Below are 24,486 nucleotides of genomic sequence, written 5' to 3'. Positions count from 1 at the left end.
ATGTCACATATGCTCACCAATTTTTGTGAAGTTCTGAGTTTTTATTTAGGATTTATAGACTTTTTAGTGTATTTTGCCACGCCCATTTTATAAATGACCCTATTACAGCCATTCAAATGCAAAAGTTCAACTTTTTTTCGATAATTATTGATCTAGAGAGTCCAAAGAATTGTCCTAGACTGGTTTGGTTCCGATCGGGCGAAAAACCAGGGACTAGTTCGCAAAAGTAGGTTTTTAACATGTTCGCGAATATTTAATGAACGGTTTGATTGACAGCAATGGTTCTAGAGGCAAAGTTGTTCAGCATAAGCAGATCTATCAAATGATATGCATTTTGTGATGATAAGTGTAACACCACGTGATTACAGAGCCATAAAACTCATTAGCGCCAACTAGTGGCCGATTTCTTTCAAAATTCTTACAGACCTCTAGGGCCATGAGCCGAACATGCCCATTGAGTTTCGTTCCGATCGGCCTCCGTTAACCTTGTCTAATAGGTGCTCAAACTTCATTGGCCGATGGCGGCCATGTTTTTTGAGATACGCCAATGTTCTCATACACATACATGGCACCTTGGACCAAGACACTGCATACCAATTTTCAAGTCAATCGGAGTAACGGTCAGGTGGTTATAGCCTGTTTTATGTTTTTTTCATGTTATAGCGCCACCATGAGGCCAATCGTCGCGATTTTTTTACTGTGACCCCAGATTGAACTCATACACATGTGTACCAAGTTTGGTGAAGATACCTCATTTACATCGGGAGTTATAGCCATTTTAGTAAAATAGGCCCCTCCCACAACGTACGTTTTGGCGCCCCTTAGCGACCGTGAATCGAAATTTCCACTTTTTTTCGATAATTATTGATATTCAGACTCCAGAGAACATTTCTGCACTGGTTTGGTTCCAATCGGGCAAAAAACCAGGGACTAGTTCGCAAAAGTAGGTTTTTGACAAAATTCAAAATGGCGGAAAATCTATCATGGCGGAAATGAAATCGGAGATATACGTTTTGTTCGACAGGCATCCAGCTTTCCAATGATATAAGACACTTGAGTCTACGACATACGGTCTAGGAGTTATGAACAGTTTCGCGCTTTTGGTTGCTATAGCGCCACCTATGGGCCAATCGGGGTCATAATCTCTGAACCTTTCCTCGATTTTTGTACTACCATCTGTCAAAGTTTCAAAGTTCCAGCTCTTACGGTTTGGGCTGCACGATGCGTTTTACGGCGGAATAATAATAATAATAATAATAATAATAATAATTAAAGCTGCAAGCAGCATTTATCGGGGTTCAAGCAGTTAAGGCCTTTAAGCACAAAAGCATCAAAAGTGATTACGTTTTATTTAGCAAGCATGTAACTACTGACATAATAGATGGAAAAGACCATTTACAGGAAATACCATAGGAAATATATGGTTTTAAAGCTTTTTAGCAGTTATAGCGCCACCTATCGTCCGATCTCCATAAAAATTGGCATGCTTGTTAATGATGTTATGTCACATATGCTCACCAATTTTTGTGAAGTTCTGAGTTTTCATTTAGGATTTATAGGCTTTTTAGTGTTTTTTGCCACGCCCCTTTTATAAATGACCCTATTACAGCCATCTACATGCAAAAGTTCAACTTTTTTTTGATAATTATTGATCTAGAGTGTCCAGAGAATTGTCCTAGACTGGTCTGGTTTCGATCGGGCGAAAAACCTAGGACTAGTTTGCAAAAGTAGGTTTTTAACATAATTACAAATATTTAATAAACGGTTTAATTGACAGCATTAGTTCTTGAGGCAAAGTTGTTCAGCATGAGCAGATCTATCAGATGATATGCCTTTTGTGACGATAAGTGTAACACCACGTGATTACAGAGCCATAAAACTCGTTAGCGCCAACTAGTGGCCGATTTCTTTCAAAACTCTTACAGACCTCTAGGGCCATGAGTCGAACATGCCCATCGAGTTTCGTTCCGATCGGCCTCCGTTAACCTTGTCTAATAGGTGCTCAAATTTCATTGGTTGATGGCGGCCATGTTTTTCGAGATACGCCAATGTCCTCATAGACATACATGGCACCTTGGACCAAGACACTGCATACCAATTTTCAAGTCAATCGGACTAACGGTCACGTGGTCATAGCTGTTTTCATGTTTTTTTCATGTTATAGCGCCACCTAGTGATCAATCGTCGCGATTTTTTTACTGTGACCCCAGATTGAACTCATACACATGTGCACCAAGTTTGGTGAAGATATCTAATTTCATTCTCGAGTTATAGCCATTTTAGTAAAATAGGCTCCTCCCACAACATTAATTTATCACCCCCTGGCGATCAGGAATCGAAATTTCGACTTTTTTTCGATAATTATTGATATTCAGACTCCAGAGAACATTTCTGCACTGGTTTGAATCCAATTGGACAAAAAACCTAGGACTAGTTCGTAAAAGTAGGTTTTTAACTAAATTCAAAATGGCGGACAATTTGCATACAGGAAATGAAATCGGAGATATACGTTTTGACCTTCAGGTTTCCAGCTTTCCAGTGATATAAGACACTTGAGTCTACGTCATACGGTCTAGGAGTTATGAGCAGTTTCGCGCTTTTGGTTGCTATAGCGCCACCTATGGGCCAATTGGGGTCATATTCTCTGAACCTCTCCTCGATTTTTGTACTACCATCTGGCAAAGTTTCAAAGCTCCAGCTCTTACGGTTTGGGCTGCACGATGAGTTTTACGGCAGAAGAAAAATAATAATAATAATAATAATAATAATTAAAGCTGCAAGCAGCATTTATCGGGGTTCAAGCAATTAAGGCCTTTAAGGCCTTTAAGCATAAAAGCATCAAAAGTTATTAAGATTTATTTAGCAAGCATGTAACTACTGACATAATAGATGAAAAAGACCATTTACCATAGGAAATATATGGTTTTAAAGCTTTTTAACAGTTATAGCGCCACCTTTGGTCCGATCTCCATAAAATTTGGCATGCTTGTTAATGATGTTATTTCACATATGTTCTCCAATTTTTGTGAAGTTCTGAGTTTTTATTTATGATTTATAGGCTTTTTTATTTATTTTGCCCTGCCCATTTTATAAATGACCCTATTACAGCCATCCAAATGCAAAAGTTCAACTTTTTTTTGATAATTATTGATTTAGAGAGTCCAGAGAATTGTCCTAGACTGGTCTGGTTCCGATCGGGCGAAAAACCAGGGACTAGTTCGCAAAAGTAGGTTTTTAACATATTCATGAATATTTAATGAACTGTTTGATTGACAGCAATGGTTCTTGAGGCAAAGTTGTTCAGGATGAGGAGGTCTATCAAATGATAATGCATTTTGTGACGAAATTTGTTACACCACGTGATTACAGAGCCTTAAATCTCGTTAGCGCCAACTAGTGGCCGATTTCTTTCAAAATTCTTACAGACCTCTAGGGGCTTGAGCCAAACATGCCCACCGAGTTTCGTTCTGATCGGACTTCGTTAACCTTGTCTAATAGGTGCTCAAACTTCATTGGCCGATGGCGGCCATGTTTTTCGAGATACACCAATGTCCTCATAGACATACATGGCACCTTGGACCAAGACACTGCATACCAATTTTCAAGTCAATTGGACAAACGGTCAGGTGGTTATAGCCTGTTTTATGATTTTTTCATGTTATAGCGCCACCCAGTGTTCAATCGTCGCGATTTTTTTACTGTGACCCCAGATTGAACTATTACACATGTGTACCGAGTTTGGTGAAGATACCTCATTTATTTCTCGAGTTATAGCCGTTTTAGTAAAATAGGCTCCTCCCACAACGTACGTTTTGGCGCCCCCTAGCGACCGTGAATTGAAATTTCAACTTTTTTTCGATAATTATTGATATTCAGGCTCCAAAGAACATTTCTGTACTTGTTTGGTTCCAATCGGACGAAAAACCTAGGACTAGTTCGCAAAAGTAGGTTTTTGACAAAATTCAAAATGGCGGAAAATTTTCCCAGGCGGAAATGAAATCGGAGATATACGTTTTGACCGTCTTGAGCCAAGGATTACAGTGATATAAGACACTTGATTCTATGACAAACCGTCTAGGAGTTATGGCTGATTTCATACTTTTGCTTGCTATAGCGCCACCTATTGGCCAATCGGGGTCATACTTTGATAGGTTCTCCCCAAATTGAGGACTACCATTTGGCTGAGTTTCAAGTCTCCAGCATTTACGGTTTGGGCTGCACGATGCGTTTTAGGGGAAAATAATAATAATTAAAGCTGCAAGCAGCATTTATCGGGGTTCAAGCAATTAAGGCCTTTAAGGCCTTTAAGCATAAAAGCATCAAAAGTTATTAAGATTTATTTAGCAAGCATGTAACTACTGACATAATAGATGAAAAAGACCATTTACCATAGGAAATATATGGTTTTAAAGCTTTTTAACAGTTATAGTGCCACCTTTGGTCCAATCTCCATAAAATTTTGCATGCTTGTTAAGGATGGTATGTCACATATGCTCACCAATTTTTGTGAAGTTCTGAGTTTTTGTTTAGGATTTATAGGCTTTTGATTGTATTTTGCCACGCCCATTTTATAAATGACCCTATTACAGCAATCCAAATGCAAAAGTTCAACTTTTTTTTGATAATTATTGATCTAGAGAGTCCAGAGAATTGTCCTAGACTGGTCTGGTTCCGATCGGGCGAAAAACCTAGGACTAGTTCGCAAAAGTAGGTTTTTAACATATTCATGAATATTTAATGAACTGTTTGATTGACAGCAATGGTTCTAGAGGCAAAGTTGTTCAGCATGAGCAGATCTATCATATGATATGCATTTTGTGACGATAAGTGTAACACCACGTGATTACAGAGCCATAAAACTCGTTAGCGCCAACTAGTGGCCGATTTCTTTCAAAGTTCTTACAGACCTCTAGGGGCTTGAGCCGAACATGCCCACTGAGTTTCATTCTGATCGGCCTCCGTTAACCTTGTCTAATAGGTGCTCAAACTTCATTGGCCGATAGCGGCCATGTTTTTTGAGATACACCAATGTCCTCATAGACATACATGGCACCTTGGACCAAGACACTGCATACCAATTTTCAAGTCAATCGGACTAACGGTCAGGTGGTTATAGCCTGTTTTATGTTTTTTTCATATTATAGCGCCACCATGAGGCCAATCACCGCGATTTTTTTACTGTGACCTCAACTTGAGCTCTTACATATGTGTACCGAGTTTGGTGAAAATATCTCATTTCGTTCACGAGTTATAGCCATTTTTGTATAATTAGCTCCGCCTCCTGCAAACGTTTTGATACTCCTTAGCAACCGTGGATCGAAATTTTACATTTTTTTCGATAATTATTGATCTTCAGACTCCTGTGAATATTTCTGCACTGGTTTGGTTCCGATCGGGCGAAAAACCAGGGACTAGTTCGCAAAAGTAGGTTTTGGACAAAATCCAAAATGGCGGGAAAATTTGCATACCGGAAATGAAATCCTTGAGGCCTTTTTTGTTCGGCTTGACCCAAGGATTCCAAAGATATAAGACACTTGAGTCTGTGACAAAGGGTTGATGAGATTTAAGCAAAAATATGCCATTTTTTTGTTTTTTGCACTGTAGCGCCACCTATTGGCCAATCTAGCTCATATTCTCTGAACCTCTCCTCGATTTTTGTACTACCTTCTGGCCAAGTTTCAAGTCTCTAGCACTTACGGTTTAGGCTGCACGATGCGTTTTACGGCAGAATAATAATAATAATAATAAAAATCAGCACAATTACAATAGGGTTTCAGCATTTCATGCTTGAACCCCTAATAATAATTAAAGCTGCAAGCAGCATTTATCGGGGTTCAAGCAGTTAAGGCCTTTAAGCACAAAAGCATCAAAAGTGATTAAGTTTTATTTAGCAAGCATGTAACTACTGACATAATAGATGGAAAAGACCATTTACAGGAAATACCATAGGAAATATATGGTTTTAAAGCTTTTTAGCAGTTATAGCGCCACCTATGGTCCGATCTCCATAAAAATTGGCATGCTTGTTAATGATGTTATGTCACATATGCTCACCAATTTTTGTGAAGTTCTGAGTTTTCATTTAGGATTTATAGGCTTTTTAGTGTTTTTTTGCCACGCCCCTTTTCTAAATGACCCTATTACAGCCATCTACATGCAAAAGTTCAACTTTTTTTTGATAATTATTGATCTAGAGTGTCCAGAGAATTGTCCTAGACTGGTCTGGTTTCGATCGGGCGAAAAACCTAGGACTAGTTTGCAAAAGTAGGTTTTTAACATAATTACGAATATTTAATAAACGGTTTAATTGACAGCATTAGTTCTTGAGGCAAAGTTGTTCAGCATGAGCAGATCTATCAGTTGATATGCATTTTGTGACGATAAGTGTAACACCACGTGATTACAGAGCCATAAAACTCGTTAGCGCCAACTAGTGGCCGATTTCTTTCAAAACTCTTACAGACCTCTAGGGCCATGAGTCGAACATGCCCATCGAGTTTCGTTCCGATCGGCCTCCGTTAACCTTGTCTAATAGGTGCTCAAATTTCATTGGTCGATGGCGGCCATGTTTTTCGAGATACGCCAATGTCCTCATAGACATACATGGCACCTTGGACCAAGACACTGCATACCAATTTTCAAGTCAATCGGACTAACGGTCACGTGGTCATAGCCGTTTTCATGTTTTTTTCATGTTATAGCGCCACCTAGTGATCAATCGTCGCGATTTTTTTACTGTGACCCCAGATTGAACTCATACACATGTGCACCAAGTTTGGTGAAGATATCTAATTTCATTCTCGAGTTATAGCCATTTTAGTAAAATAGGCTCCTCCTACAACATTAATTTATCACCCCCTGGCGATCAGGAATCGAAATTTCGACTTTTTTTCGATAATTATTTATATTCAGACTCCAGAGAACATTTCTGCACTGTTTTGGATCCGATTGGACAAAAAACCTAGGACTAGTTCGCAAAAGTAAGTTTTTAACTAAATTCAAAATGGCGGACAATTTACATACCGGAAATGAAATCGGAGATATACGTTTTGACCTTCAGGTTTCCAGCTTTCCAGTGATATAAGACACTTGAGTCTACGTCATACGGTCTAGGAGTTATGAGCAGTTTCGCGCTTTTGGTTGCTATAGCGCCACCTATGGGCCAATTGGGGTCATATTCTCTGAACCTCTCCTCGATTTTTGTACTACCATCTGGCAAAGTTTCAAAGCTCCAGCTCTTACGGTTTGGGCTGCACGATGAGTTTTACGGCAGAAGAAAAATAATAATAATAATAATAATAATAATAATAATAATAATAATTAAAGCTGCAAGCAGCATTTATCGGGGTTCAAGCAGTTAAGGCCTTTAAGGCATTTAAGCACAAAAGCATCAAAAGTTATTAAGATTTATTTAGCAAGCATGTAACCACTGACATAATAGATGGAAAAGACCATTTACAGCCAATACAGGCAATTTGCCATGGGATATATATGGTTTTAAAGCTTTTTAACAGTTATAGCGCCACCTATGGTCCGATCTCCATAAAATTGTTTACTGTGACCTCAAATTGAACCCATACACATGTGTACTGAGTTTGGTGAAGATATCTCATTTACTTCTTGAGTTATAGCCATTTGAGTAAAATAGGCTCCTCCCACAACGATTTGCCACATTCTAGAATTATTTAATATGATTCTAGCATGATTTACTATCATATACCATGTTCCAGAATGATTTATTAGGATTCTAGCATGATTTACCTTGATACACCTCATTTCAGTATTATTTACTATGATTTACAATGTTTCTAGCATGATTAACCACATTACTAGCAATTATGTGAAGTGTCAGTGCAAATGAGGTGATGAACAATGACAAAATATTATTGTGTTATAATAGTTAGTTATATACGTGATTTTTTGTGTGTGTCCAAGTATGAATGCAAAAGCACATGTAAAATATTTCATTATTAAGTAGAATGGCCAGCAGAGGGCACTAGAAGACCACTTATTGGCTCACTTTCACTTTAAACCAGTTTTCTGCACTAAAGCAAACCAGTTTTTCCATGTTAACTCAATGCATGCTTACACACACACACACACACACACACACATACACACACAGCATAGTTAACCATGATTTACCATGATATACCACGTTCTAGTATTATTTACCAGGAGATAAACGACAATCTAGTATTATTTACTTTGATTTACCATGTTTCTAGCCTGATTTATCACATTACTAGCAATTATTTGAAGTGTCAGTGCAAATAAAGTGATTAACACTGACAAAATATGATTGTGTTATAATAGTTATTGCTATATAAGTGATTTTTTTAGTGTGTATTCAAGTATGAATGCAAGCACATGTTGAAATATTTCATTAATAAGTAGAATGGCCAGCAGAGGGCAGTAGAAGACCACTTATTGGCTCACTTTCACTTTAAACCAGTTTTCTGCACTAAAGCAAACCAGTTTATCCATGTTAACTCAATGCATGCTTACACACACACACACACACACACGCACACACACACACACACACACACACACACACACACACACACACACACACACACACACACACACACACACACACACACACACACACACACACACACAGCATAGTTAACCATGATTTACCATGATTTACCACATTACTAGCAATTATTTGAAGTGTCAGTGCAAATAAAGTGATTAACACTGACAAAATATGATTGTGTTATAATAGTTATTGCTATATAAGTGATTTTTAGTGTGTATTCAAGTATAAATGCAAGCACATGTGGAAAAATTTAATTAATAAGTAGAATGGCCAGCAGAGGGCAGTAGAAGACCACTTATTGGCTCACTTTCACTTTAAACCTCATGATTTTGACCAGTTTTCTGCACTAAAGCAAACCAGTGTTTCCATGTTAACTCAATAATGCATACTTGCTACATATGCTACACACAATAATGCTACACACACACACACACACACACACACACACACACACACACACACAAATGTTTCAGTGATATTGGTGTCACATTCACCTTCATCACATTCACCTTCTGTCTTCATCACATTCACCATCTGTCGTCATCACCTGCACCTGCTCCTCATCACCCTCCTCATCATCACCTGCTCCTCATCATCATAACCGTCACCTGTTGTCCTTGTCTTGATCTGTGTATTTAAGTTCCCCTCTCATCCATTATCATTGTCGGTTATTGTTTGTGCACTAGCACTCTGTTATGTTTGTTTTCATGTTGGAAAATAAAACCTTTGTTATATTTGTACCACACACACACACACACACACCATCATTTATCATGATTTACCATGGCTGATACCAATACCAATATGAGAAAATGACTATTTTAAACAGCAGGGGGCAGTAAAATACCACTTATTGGCTTAACATGCCATTAATTCATATCATTTTCACCTTTTTAACTGTTATAGAGGCAAATTTTGTCCGATCTGTCTGAAAATTTTCATGCTTGTTCAGGGTGATATTTCACACGTTCTGACTTGTTTTTAAGAAGGTCTGAGCATTGATTAAAATCGATATAGACTTGGTAAAGGCCAGATTTTGAAGTGAACCTATTATAGCTATCCAAATGAAGTAGTTCAACTTTTTTCTGACAATTATTGATCTAGTGAGTCCAGAGAATTGTATTGCACTAGTTTTGAACATTATGATATGAAAATTATATGATCAGAGATGGAAAAGACCATTTACAGCCAATACAGGCAGTTTACCATAGGAAATATATGATTTTAAAGCTTTTTAACAGTTATAGTGCCACCTATCGTCCGATCTCCATAGAATTTTTCATGCTTGTTAATGATGTTATGTCACATATGCTGACCAATTTTTGTGAAGTTCTGAGTTTTTATTTAGGATTTATAGGCTTTTTAATGTATTTTGACACGCCCATTTTATAAATGACCCTATTACAGCCATCCAAATGCAAAAGTTCAACTTTTTTTTGATAATTATTGATCTAGAGAGTCCAGAGAATTGTCCTAGACTCGTTTGGTTCCGATCGGGCAAAAAACCAGGGACTAGTTCGCAAAAGTAGGTTTTTAACATATTCGTGAATAATTAATAAACTGTTTGATTGACAGCAATGGTTCTAGAGGCAAAGTTGTTCAGCATAAGCAGATCTATCAAATGATATGCATTTTGTGATGATAAGTGTAACACCACGTGATTACAGAGCCATAAAACTCATTAGCGCCAACTAGTGGCCGATTTCTTTCAAAATTCTTACAGACCTCTAGGGCCATGAGCCGAACATGCCCATTGAGTTTCGTTCCGATCGGCCTCCGTTAACCTTGTCTAATAGGTGCTCAAACTTCATTGGCCGATGGCGGCCATGTTTTTTGAGATACGCCAATGTCCTCATACACATACATGGCACCTTGGACCAAGACACTGCATACCAATTTTCAAGTCAATCGGACTAACGGTCAGGTGGTTATAGCCTGTTTTATGTTTTTTTCATATTATAGCGCCACCATGAGGCCAATCACCGCGATTTTTTTACTGTGACCTCAACTTGAGCTCTTACATATGTGTACCGAGTTTGGTGAAAATATCTCATTTCGTTCACGAGTTATAGCCATTTTCGTATAATTAGCTCCGCCTCCTGCGAACGTTTTGATACCCCTTAGCAACCGTGGATCGAAATTTTACATTTTTTTCGATAATTATTGATCTTCAGACTCCTGTGAATATTTCTGCACTGGTTTGGTTCCGATCGGGCGAAAAACCAGGGACTAGTTCGCAAAAGTAGGTTTTGGACATAATCCAAAATGGCGGGAAAATTTGCATACCGGAAATGAAATCCTTGAGGCCTTTTTTGTTCGGCTTGACCCAAGGATTCCAAAGATATAAGACACTTGAGTCTGTGACAAAGGGTTGATGAGATTTAAGCAAAAATATGCCATTTTTTTGTTTTTTGCACTGTAGCGCCACCTATTGGCCAATCTAGCTCATATTCTCTGAACCTCTCCTCGATTTTTGTACTACCTTCTGGCCAAGTTTCAAGTCTCTAGCACTTACGGTTTAGGCTGCACGATGCGTTTTACGGCAGAATAATAATAATAATAATAAAAATCAGCACAATTACAATAGGGTTTCAGCATTTCATGCTTGAACCCCTAAAAATCAGTACAATTACAATAGGGTTTCAGCACTTCGTGCTTGAACCCCTAATAATAATTAAAGCTGCAAGCAGCATTTATCGGGGTTCAAGCATTTAAGGCCTTTAAGCACATAAGCATTTAAGACATTAAGTTTTATTTGGAAAGCTTTTAACCACTGAAATAATAGATGGAAAAGACCATTTACAGCCAAAACAGGCAATTTACCATAGGAAATATATGGTTTTCAAAGCTTTTTAACAGTTATAGCGCCACCTATCGTCCGATCTTCATGAAATTTTACATGCTTGTTTAGAATGTTATGGCACATATGCTCACCAATTTTCGTGAAGTTCTGAGCTTTCGTTTAGGATTTATAAGCTTTTGAGTGCATTTTGCCACGCCCATTTTCTTTATGACCCAATATACCCATGTGAAAAATGCTAAAGTTCAACTTTTTTTTGATAATTATTTATCTAGAGAGTCCATAGAATTGTCCTAGACTTGTTTGGTTCCGATCGGGCGAAAAACCTAGGACTAGTTCGCAAAAGTAGGTTTTTAACATAATTACGAATATTTAATGAACGGTTTGATTGACAGCAATAGTTCTTGAGGCAAAGTTGTTCATCATGAGCAGATCTATCAAATGATATGCATTTTGTGACAATAAGTGTAACACCACGTGATTACAGAGCCATTAAACTCGTTAGCGCCAACTAGTGGCCGATTTCTTTCAAAATTCTTACAGACCTCTAGGGGCTTGAGTCGAACATGCCCACTGAGTTTCGTTCTGATTGGCCTCCGTTAACCTTGTCTAATAGGTGCTCAAACTTCATTGGCCGATGGCGGCCATGTTTTTCGAGATACACCAATGTCCTCATAGACATACATGGCACCTTGGACCAAGACACTGCATACCAATTTTCAAGTCAATCGGACAAACGGTCAGGTGGTTATAGCCTGTTTTATGTTTTTTTAATGTTATAGCGCCACCATGTGGCTAATCACCGCGATTTCTTTACTGTGACCTTAGATTGACCTCTTACACATGTGTACCAAGTTTGGTGAAGATAACTCATTTACTTCTGGAGTTATAGCCATTTTAGTAAAACTAGCTCCGCCTCCTTCGAACGTTTTGGCGCCCCTTAGCGACCGTGAATCGAAATTTAAACTTTTTTTTAATAATTATTTATATTCAGAGACCAGCGAACATTTCTGCACTGGTTTGGTTCCGATCGGACAAAAAACCTAGGACTAGTTCGCAAAAGTAGGTTATGGACAAAATCCAAAATGGCGGAAAATTTGCATACCGGAAAGGAAATCCTTGAGGCCTTTTTTGTTCGGCTTGAGCCAAGGATTCCAATGATATAAGACACTTGAGTCTGTGACAAAGGGTTGGTGAGATTTAAGCAACAATATGCCATTTTTTCGGTTTTTGCACTGTAGCGCCACCTATTGGCCAATCTGGCTCATATTTTGATAACCTCTCCTCGATTTTTGTACTACCATCTGGCAAAGTTTCAAGTCTCTAGCACTTACGGTTTGGGCTGCACGATGCGTTTTACGGCAGAAGAAAAATAATAATAATAATTAAAGCTGCAAGCAGCATTTATCGGGGTTCAAGCAATTAAGGCCTTTAAGGCCTTTAAGCATAAAAGCATCAAAAATTATTAAGATTTATTTAGCAAGCATCTAACTACTGACATAATAGATGAAAAAGACCATTTACCATAGGAAATATATGGGTTTAAAGCTTTTTAACAGTTATAGCGCCACCTTTGGTCCGATCTCCATAAAATTTGGCATGCTTGTTAATGATGTTATTTCACATATGCTCACCAATTTTTGTGAAGTTCTGAGTTTTCATTTAGGATTTATAGGCTTTTTAGTGTATCTTGCCACGCCCATTTTATAAATGACCCTATTACAGCCATCCAAATGCAAAAGTTCAACTTTTTTTTGATAATTATTGATCTAGAGAGTCCAGAGAATTGTCCTAGACTCGTTTGGTTCCGATCGGGCAAAAAACCAGGGACTAGTTCGCAAAAGTAGGTTTTTAACATATTCGTGAATAATTAATAAACTGTTTGATTGACAGCAATGGTTCTAGAGGCAAAGTTGTTCAGCATAAGCAGATCTATCAAATGATATGCATTTTGTGATGATAAGTGTAACACCACGTGATTACAGAGCCATAAAACTCATTAGCGCCAACTAGTGGCCGATTTCTTTCAAAATTCTTACAGACCTCTAGGGCCATGAGCTGAACATGCCCATTGAGTTTCGTTCCGATCGGCCTCCGTTAACCTTGTCTAATAGGTGCTCAAACTTCATTGGCCGATGGCGGCCATGTTTTTTGAGATACGCCAATGTCCTCATACACATACATGGCACCTTGGACCAAGACACTGCATACCAATTTTCAAGTCAATCGGACTAACGGTCAGGTGGTTATAGCCTGTTTTATGTTTTTTTCATTTTATAGCGCCACCATGAGGCCAATCGTCGCGATTTTTTTACTGTGACCCCAGATTGAACTCATACATATGTGTACCAAGTTTGGTGAAGATACCTCATTTACATCGGGAGTTATAGCCATTTTAGTAAAATAGGCCCCTCCCACTATGTACGTTTTGGCGCCCCTTAGCGACCGTGAATCGAAATTTCCACTTTTTTTCGATAATTATTGATATTCAGTCTCCAGAGAACATTTCTGCACTGGTTTGGTTCCAATCGGGCAAAAAACCAGGGACTAGTTCGCAAAAGTAGATTTTTGACAAAATTCAAAATGGCGGAAAATCTATCATGGCGGAAATGAAATCGGAGATATACGTTTTGTTCGTCAGGCGTCCAGCTTTCCAATGATATAAGACACTTGAGTCTACGACATACGGTCTAGGAGTTATGAGCAGTTTCGCGCTTTTGGTTGTTATAGCGCCACCTATGGGCCAATCGGGGTCATAATCTCTGAACCTTTCCTCGATTTTTGTACTACCATCTGTCAAAGTTTCAAAGTTCCAGCTCTTACGGTTTGGGCTGCACGATGCGTTTTACGGCGGAATAATAATAATAATAATAATAATTAAAGCTGCAAGCAGCATTTATCGGGGTTCAAGCAGTTAAGGCCTTTAAGGACTTTAAGCACAAAAGCATCAAAAGTTGTTAAGTTTTACACCACGTTATTACAGAGCCATAAAACTCATTAGCGCCAACTAGTGGCTGATTTCTTTCAAAACTCTTACAGACCTCTAGGGCCATGAGTTGAACATGCCCATCGAGTTTCGTTCCGATTGGCCTCCGTTAATCTTGTCTAATAGGTGCTCAAATTTCATTGGTCGATGGCGGCCATGTTTTTCGAGATACGCCAACGTCCTCATAGACATACATGGCACCTTGGACCAAGACACTGCATACCAATTTTCAAGTCAATTGGACTAACGGTCAGGTGGTTATAGCCTGTTTTATGTTTGGAACATGTTTTGTTCCTCGCGGAGTACCTCTGGAATGCTTCTGCGGAGGTTTATTGTTTTATCCGCAGCAATAAAGTTTGTCGGCGTCCAAATGGATCGCGCTCTGGATTACTAACAGGAATTATTCTCGTCATGTATACACTTAACTTGATGAAAAGCGGGATTGACGCACTGCAAGCAGAGAGATGATTTCTGGCTGCCTCCGCAAAAATTGTCTTCGGCGGACAGCCCGCTGTCTTTGGAACGATTTTAGTACTTTTGCGGCAGACAAACACAAATGTGTTTCTCTTTCTGGATCTTTTCTTTGAAAACAAAACCAAAGGTTAAAAAAAAAAAAAGAACAAATGTGAAGCGAGCAATTCTATCCATTTTGACGCCTTTTCATTCATAGCGGTTACCAAGCAACACGATTACGCACCAGCTGCAACTTGATGACACAAGCATACTGCGGTTCGGATACAAATAATATGTGAACAAAAGTCCATCGGGGGCAGGGGGGGAGCAATCGAACTCGGGTTAGGAACAGGCAATCGAACCAAGTGTGAAAGCGCCCTTAGTCTAGTTTTAGTCAATGAAAATTGTATTTTAGTCTCTTTTTAGAAATGCAATTCTATTTAACCCAGTCAATATAGTGTATCACTATGGAAAAATAGCGAAAATAGTGAACTCGTCTAGTGAAGTAACAGTAATAGTAATAGTGAAGTAACACTCGTCTCATTCGTGGAGGTTGAAAAACAAGTTCTTTCTGACATCCAAGATTTACTGTATTAATTTAAATGCAAAAGAAAAGGCATGAGAGTCAGTTGTTTTTGTCAATTTTAAGTTTTAATTTAAAATATTTGTCATTTTAATATAACTATATGGCTAAATATTTTACCACTTGCTAATAAATCTAGATAGAAGTAGTGCATTGAATACATTGTTTAAATTGTGCTTAAATGTGAATTACGACCATTAAAGAGTATGTGTGTACAAAGAGAATCGTAATGCTGACAAAACTTTTTTTAAATAAAAGTATTTGATAACTTCTGGATTTGAAATAAAAATAGTGAGTATGTGTTTGTGGTTCAGCCGTGGCTCAGTTACGCACTGCAAACGCAGCATATGTGAAAGCACTATAGCGAGTGCTGCTCCTGCACCGCATATGCACTGCACACGGAGTATGGGCCCTATCTTGCACCCAGCGCAATTGACTTTGTACACCGACGCATGTATCATTCCTATTTTGCACCCGCGCACAGCGGACTTTTCCCTCCACAGACGCACGTCGGTTAACTAAGAAATACACTTGCGCTCCCGGGGGCGGTTCAGCGCAAAGAGGCGGCGTGTTCCGGCGCAAACGTTCCCTCATGTTATTTTGCACGTTTAGAAAACAATTCCGCCACTAACTGAAAAAATCTAGTTTAAAGTCAGTGGCGCGTTGCACATGTTATTCTTATGCTATTTTAAGGGCGCATGCTTGGCCATAATCAATGTAGCGTGTGCACAACGTGCATACACTTTGATTCTCTCACACAGAAGCAGCCGTTTTCATTTTTGCAAATCATACATTACGATAGATAGATAGATAGATAGATAAATTATAAAAGCATACTTCTAGTTTACACATTTACCCAAATTATCATACGCCTGTTTAACCGAAGTTAATTTGGGTGTGTTTCTCCATCCCCAATGTCACTTCTCTGTGTTTTACGGCCCTGACGAGAACGTCGGTCTCCTCGGCTGTGAACAGCTCCTGGCGCGCGTCTGGCAAATCCACCGTTATAATAGGAATCCGCTATAGAATAAGCGTGTCTGCTCTTAAAGGGAATGTGAGATGACGCTCTGATTGGTTTATTTCACGTTACGCCCAAACCACACCTATGAGTAATGAAGCTACTGCAGACCAACACATTTTAGATTTGCGTTGAGCGCAAGAGTCATTTATCCCGCCGGTATAATAGCAACAGCGCCCAAGACCCGGCCACAAAGTTACTTGCGTTTCGCGCTTGATACTTGCGTTTCAGATCGTTAAAATCGGGCCCTATGTGTGAAACGGGCGTCAGACTTAACTTTGTTTGTTGTCGTTTACGTTAACTCACCGCAGCTGCATCTTCTAAATAATGCCGCTAGTGGGGCTTGAGGAAGTGACGTCGTCTGCGCAGTGCGCCCTGATGCAGCCCCTGAAGTGAGACACAGGAAACAGAAATACTGCAAAATAATAATAATAATAATAATAATGTGACTAAACAAGACGAAATAGCGTCATAACATTTCATCTCGTTTTGGTCAACGAAAATGAAGAGACATTTTAACAGTTTTTATTTTGTAAACCACATTTAGTCTCGTTTTTATTCGTCAACAATATTGCATTATACATTTAATTATAGTTATTGTCACATGACCAGCATTTACGTTGCGTCTCGTTTTCGTCACGTGGTTCGTTGACGACAATATTTAGTTATAATTTTTGTTGACGAAAGAAATACTAGTAATCCGATATCGGATCTGACTCAAAAGACAATGTGATTCATCATTCCTTCCAATTAACCACCTTATCTTTGTATAGTAAAATAGTATGTTCAACAACATGAATAACGACGTAGCTGACCAGAGTTCGTGAATCAAATGATGCAGTTTAAAGAGTTGTTCAGACCTCTCTCGATCAGTTCAAGTCTCTCCATTTCAGATGTAAAAAAAAAAAAAATTTATTTCACAAATTAAAAGTCCTGTGAGTCCGAAAAACAAAAGAAAATTGTCATTATCCTACCAGTTGATGGTTTCAAATTATGGTTCAAAGTGGAAACCGGTCCATGGGCACTGGTCAGCTAGCCATTTGTGCATATTTAATTGTATTCAATAGGCAGGCGATTCACCTCCACAGGATTATTTATGGCACAAAACAGGATACACTTGCCGATCACGTTCACATAGGAAAAAAAACAGAGAACAAGAAAACGCAGCCTTGGAAAACACAAGGCAAACGTACAATAATTCATTTCTGATTCAACATTTCAGTAACAAATCATATACATGCGCAGTTCAAATGACACATTAATCGAACTTTTCGATAGTTATTTAACACAGACACTCATTAATCACTCAATGGGTCTCATTCATGAAACATTCGTAAATATACGAGTAAATATGTGAGTGATTTAAAGTGGTAAAGGCGACATTCCCGAAAATTCTTCTCCTGATTCAGAAATACTTCGTAAGCGTCAGATGTGATAGTGAAATGTGTGTGTGTGTGTTAATGAATTCCAATCAGTTGTAAATGGGACGCGTGTGCACGCTCATTCTCTAAATTACCATAAATCCCACCCATTAAAACCGACTGAAAACTATAGGCTATATGGGCATCATATTATGACACCAAACGAAGGATTTCAACTTGTCTTCTCAAAAACGAATGAAGAAGAGAAATTTCTCAGATGCAGAAATTGAAGTTTATTATCAGAAGTTCATTCAAAACGCCACATTTTGTTTTCAAGCGTACACAGTGGCGTATCAGGCCTAAAAAAAAGGAAGCTTGGCAGCATAGATGCAGTTAATGGAGTTTCATCTGTTAATCGAACAGTCCCAGAAGTGAAAAGAAAATGGTTTGACATGAAGCTTGACTGCATTATTTGTGACTTGCGGACTTGTAAAAGAATAAACAGCTTGAATAAAAAAATAAAATAAAAAAAACTTGCGGACTTTTGTTCCGTTTGCATAGATGGCTCTCGTAATTACTGGCTGTCGTAATAAAAGTAAAAAGAAAAAACGTATGTAATTACTATATATAATATTTGGTAACACTTTACAATACAGGTGCACTAATAACCATTAATTCATGCTTAACTAATGCACAGATAATCATGTGTTAATGTATGACTCATGAAGAACTAAACCATTAATTAATGATTACTGCATCATGAAGATTCTAAATGATTAATATAAAGTAATATATGAATTGTTATTAATTAAATGTGTCATAATGTATTAATTCATTAATAACTTATTTTATTAACTAAAAGTCTAAATCAATGCGTTAATTACCACAATTGGTCAAGGCAATGTACTTCAACTTCCAGTTGTCTGCTTTAATTAATCATTAACTAATGATTTGCAAATGTATCATTATGTTATGACTTTACTTGTTGAGGCACATGACTATTAACTAATTGTTAAGTAATATGCCATTTTGGTTTGGACATCCACACTAAGCCATGGATTTCAATTTCCAACCATGTACAACCAAGATTTCACTGAGTCCGATGAACTTTGTTGTTCATGGCACAGGACTATGTCAGGTTAACATACACTGAGAACATGCGGTTGAGCTCTGCTAGTTCATAACACTGTCTAGACTGGACAAAGACAATAGAACGTCCATTATAGTCAGTGATACTACACTGGATGCGTCGAGACACTACACGACAAAACCCAGTCAGTAAACCGATGCCACACTCTATTACTGACGTACTCTGAGCTCTTGTGCTAGTTCTGTTATGAAGGACAAATGGACTTGTGATGGTCTGTCATGTCCAGGTGTAGACAGCTGGTCTCGTCCAGTGTAAACACAGTATAACAGCTTCAGGAGTTCAGATTCTGGTGTGCTGATATTTGTGTGTAGCCCAACTTACCCATCCTTCACACACATTCACCAACATTACATTCACTGCATGTGCAAACTGTCAAAACCCATAAATGGCATATTACTTAACAATTAGTTAATAGTCATGTGCCTCAACAAGTAAAGTCATAACATAATGATGCATTTGCAAATCATTAGTTAATGATTAATTAAAGCAGACAACTGGAAGTTGAAGTACATTGCTTTGACCAACTGTGGTAATTAACGCATTCATTTACACTTTTAGTTAATAAAATAAGTTATTAATTAATTAATACATAGACACATTTAATTAATAACAATTCATATATTACTTAATCTATTAATCATTTAGAATCTTTATTAGTTGCTGATGCAGTAATCATTAATTAATGGTTTAGTTCTACATGAGTCATACATTAACACATGATTATCTGTGCATTAGTTAAATATGAATTAATGCAGATTAGTGCACCCGTATTGTAAAGTGTTACCTAATATTTTTTCAAAATGCTGTGTAAATATGTACCCGATTAAGGTGAATTAAAATGCAGCCTTATTAATGAGCAAAACGTTCGGATGTTAAACGCACTATTTACGCGTGGCTGGAGCAGGTGTAGATCTCTTTCGTACCAACTAACGTTTGGAAAATACGAACATTTTAATGAATCCGAAAATTTACGTCAGAACCACTTTACACACGATTTACACAAAAATTCGTTCTGCTCGTGTTTCATGAATAAGACCCATTGTCTCAACTCATGACACAATGATCATTGTTATACGTGATAGCTTTAGCCTACGGCTAATTAGTTCAGCTCGCGCTGTGCGGCCTACACTCAGCTCATATCAAATCATTTCTGAAATTGACATATCTTTCATAAGATAACATATGATAAAAAAATGTCACTCACCAAAACGAGATTGCATCACATATTCAATTAAAAAAAGACTATTCAATAAAGATTACCGCTCTGGGATCCACTAAATCTTTACTCCGATTTCCACTTCACCTCTCTCTGACGACAACACTCCAGGCTGAAGCATCCAAAGTTTACAAGTGCACACAATCACAGTTCTCGATAGATTATGATTATCATTTAGTGCAAGGAGTTTCTGGAGAAATGCTCCGTGTCTCATTTGATCTGTTCTCATCTGATTCTCTGTTTATGCCGACAGTGGCAGCGCCTGCGCGACCTGTGGGCGGGCCTTATGAATATGCCGCTTCTGTTGGCTCTCAGAGGTGTCAGTCACAGCAGCACAATCAGTGATTGGATGAATCGTGTGTTATTGCCCAGTGGTGTAATCGAGTGCATCAAGTAAAGGAAAAAAAAAAGAACTGATTGAAAAATATAATTTGTCCAGAACAGAGCGACACGACTCAATTTAAACTGTTATAGAAGAGATAATATACTAAGAATGCACTGGTCTCTCAAGGATTGTCTCTCTGCTTTATTTTATAAGAAATATCTCTGTGTCTAAAGTTCCTAATGTCCTGTACTCTCAACTTTTGTATAATAGTACTAGTCATAATTTTTACACCAGGCATGAATAAAAGGGATGTTTTTTTTATTTCCTGTTTCGTAAACCACTGGAAAAGAACGGACTGTATTGTATAGAGGAATGAAAATATGGAATCATTTAGCCTACCATTGATATCACCCATTTTTACAAGAAAAATTTGTTTAAAAAAAAATATTTAAAGGAACATTTTGACAAGAAAAATTAGTTTTAAAAAAATATTTAAAGGAACATTTAATGGCACAATATATAGTAAATTGTTGATTTCGATATTTGGAATGAATTTTGGGTTAGTGTGTTTCATTGACTTGACTTTTTATTGTTGTTGATTAAATGTAGTTTTGTATTTTTTACTTGTTGGGACCCCAGGAAGAGTAGACACTGCCTAGGTAGTGGCTAATGGGGATCCAAATGAACTAATAAACTTATATCATTGATGGAAAATACCATTTACAGCCAATACAGGCAATTTACTTAGGAACGTTTTTTTGACAGTTATAGCACCACCACGTCTTGCCTGATCTCCACCACTTTTATTAGGTGTCCTTGAAAGGTGCCCATACATGTCAAGTCAAGTCAAGTCAAGTTTATTTGTATAGCGCTTCTCACAATACAGATTGCATCAAAGCAGCTTCACAGCATCAAATCAAAACAATACAACAAAGCTTGTTTCAAGAGGAATTCACTGATTGATAAAACCAAATCAAACATCCCCAAAATATCCCCAACTGAGCAAGCCAAAGGCAACAGTGGCAAGGAACCGAAAAACTCCATCAAGTGACCTAATGGTATCCTAAAACTCCATCAGGTGACCTAATGGAGAAAAAAACCTTGGGAGAACCCAGGCTCAGTCGGGGGCCAGTTCTCCTCTGGCATTTATGAGCTAGAGGCCGGATTGTAGTTTGAACTGTGGGATTATATGAATGCCTGGCCAAAGAGATGCGACTTTAATCTAGTTTTAAACTGGGAGAGCGAGTCTGAGCAACGAACAGTATCAGGAAGACTATTCCAGAGTTTTGGAATGTCTGTCAAATTTGTTGTAAATATAATTTTTTTTATTGAAGTTTAGACACTTCTATTTATGAGAGCATAAAAATGATCCATGGGTGATAATGATTGGATTTTTTTTTTAGTTTTTTTTGTTCCTATCATAATTTTGACATTTTGGCATTATTGTTTAGCTATTTACCTATGTTTTCAAATTTCCTTAGTTTTTTTGTTGTTGTCTCGATCGGACTAACGGCTTTGAAGATAACCACAATTTTTTAAAGCTCTAAATGACACTTACAAAAACCATAAGGCGAAACCTGGCATGTTTGGTATTGTTGGAATCGGCAAGGATTCAGGAGTCTTAGGAGGTCACTCCTGTGAAAAAACACTGGCTTGAAACTTCTAAGGCTCCTTCAAGGCATTGTGCCAATGACGTATACTGAGTTTTGAGATACACCAATGTTCTCATAGACTATCATGGCACCCTGGACAAAGACACTGCGTGCCAATTTTCAGTAGACTAACGGTTGGGTGCGCTTATAGCTATTTTCATGATTTTTTTCACTGTTATAGCACCACCATGTGGCCAATTGTCACGATTTTTTTCATGTCAACTCAGATTGAGCTTATGAACATGTGTCCCAAGTTTAGCGAAAATATCTCTTTCCGCTCACAAGTTATAACCATTTTATAGCGCCACCAAGTGGCCAATTGTCATTATTTTTTTTCACGTGACCTCAGAATGAGCTCATGAACATGTGTCCCAAGTTTTGCGAAAATATCTCTTTCCGTTCACAAGTTATAACCGTTTTATAGTGCCACCTAGTGGCCAATGGTTGCGATTTTTTTTCAAGTGATCTCAGACTGAGCTCAGGAAGACGTATCCCAAGTTTAGCAAAAAAATCTCTTTCCGTTCACAATTTATAACCGTTTTAGTAAAAGTGGCCCTGGTGCCATCAAATATTTTGGTTCCCCTTATCGATTGTTAATTGAAATTTTGAATTTTTTGGATGATTATTGATTTTCAGACTCCAGACAATATTCTTGCAGTGGTTTGGTTCTGATCGGACCAAAAACCTAGAAGAAGTTCGCAAAAATAGGTTTTTCAAAAAAATGCAATTTACTCGAAATTGGCGCCTGAAGGGCGAGCAAATCCGAGGCATGCACCTGGTCCGCCTCGAGCCAAGGAATCCAACGATATAAGACACTTGAGCCTACGCCTCACGGTTGATGAGTTATGAGCCGTTTCGTACTTTTGACCGCTGTAGCGCCCCCGTCAGGCCGATCGGGGCGGGCCTTGGTGACGCTGTAGGCGGTGTGAGTACTATCAGCCCCCAAAGTTTCAAGTCTCTACGACTTACGGTTTGGTCTGCCCGATCAGTTTTATGTCTGAATGTTGCATCATGGGAAAATTAACAATAACAATAGGGTTTCAGCACTTCGTGCTTGAACCCCTAATAAGTGGCTAAAAAAGGGCCACAAAAAGGCCTCTAAAAAAAAAACTATAGGGTCTAGGCACTTGCCGCTTGCGCTGCTGCGTTCCAAAAACTTTATCAAGCCTTTTAACGTGTGCCTCGGAGAGGAAAAAGTATGTTTTTTGCCCTTTTAGCTCATTTATCATGGAAATGTGGTGAATTTTTTTTTTTACCTTTTAAACTGTGACACCTCCACTGATGGCCCGATCTCCATAAAAGTTTGCACGCTTCTTTAGAATAATATGGCGCATGTGCTCAGCTAATTTGGTGAAGTGCTGCTCTTTTTTCCCCCATTTTTCAGTCATTTAAATGTCATTTTGCATAGGATAATACAGAGGCCTTCTCACCTTTATGACAGTTAAAGCGCCCCACCAATGGCCCGACGTCCGTGAAAGTTTCCAAGCTTCTTTAGGATCACGTGACGCATGCGCATGCCCGATTTTGTGAGGTTGTATGCAAATCAGACAGCAAGATGGCCGCTTTCAGCCATTTCATGGGATTTGCCATAGAAATGCATCATTTTGACACCCTTTTAACAGTTATAGCGCCACCAAGTGGCCAGTCGCCACGTCCTTTTTCACGCGACCACAGAATGAGCTCGTACATACGCGTGCTGAGTTTGGTGCAAAAATCGCGTTCCGTTCACGAGTTATAGCCAATTAAGCAAAATGGGCTCCTCCCACTTCAAACGTTTTGGCGGCCCTTAGGGACCGTGAGCCCAAATTTTCACTTTTTTTTGATAATTATTGACATTCGGACTCCAGAGAATCTTGCTGCACTGGTTTGGTTCCGGTCGGGCCAAAAACCTAGGACTAGTTCGCGAAAGTAGGTTTTGTGAAAAACCCCAAATACCCGAAAATTTTCCCAGGGTGACGAGCAAATCCGAGGCATGCACCTGGTCCGCCTCGAGCCAAGGAATCCAACGATATAAGACACTTGAGCCTACGCCTCACGGTTGATGAGTTATGAGCCGTTTCGTACTTTTGACCGCTGTAGCGCCCCCGTCAGGCCGATCGGGGCGGGCCTTGGTGACGCTGTAGGCGGTGTGAGTACTATCAGCCCCCAAAGTTTCAAGTCTCTACGACTTACGGTTTGGTCTGCCCGATCAGTTTTATGTCTGAATGTTGCATCATGGGAAAATTAACAATAACAATAGGGTTTCAGCACTTCGTGCTTGAACCCCTAATAAGTGGCTAAAAAAGGGCCACAAAAAGGCCTCTAAAAAAAAAACTATAGGGTCTAGGCACTTGCCGCTTGCGCTGCTGCGTTCCAAAAACTTTATCAAGCCTTTTAACGTGTGCCTCGGAGAGG

The sequence above is a fragment of the Rutilus rutilus genome (assembly GCF_951802725.1).
Source record: "Rutilus rutilus genome assembly, chromosome: 11".
Lineage (NCBI taxonomy): Eukaryota > Metazoa > Chordata > Actinopteri > Cypriniformes > Leuciscidae > Rutilus > Rutilus rutilus.
Note: the sequence above shows the minus strand (reverse complement) of the source record.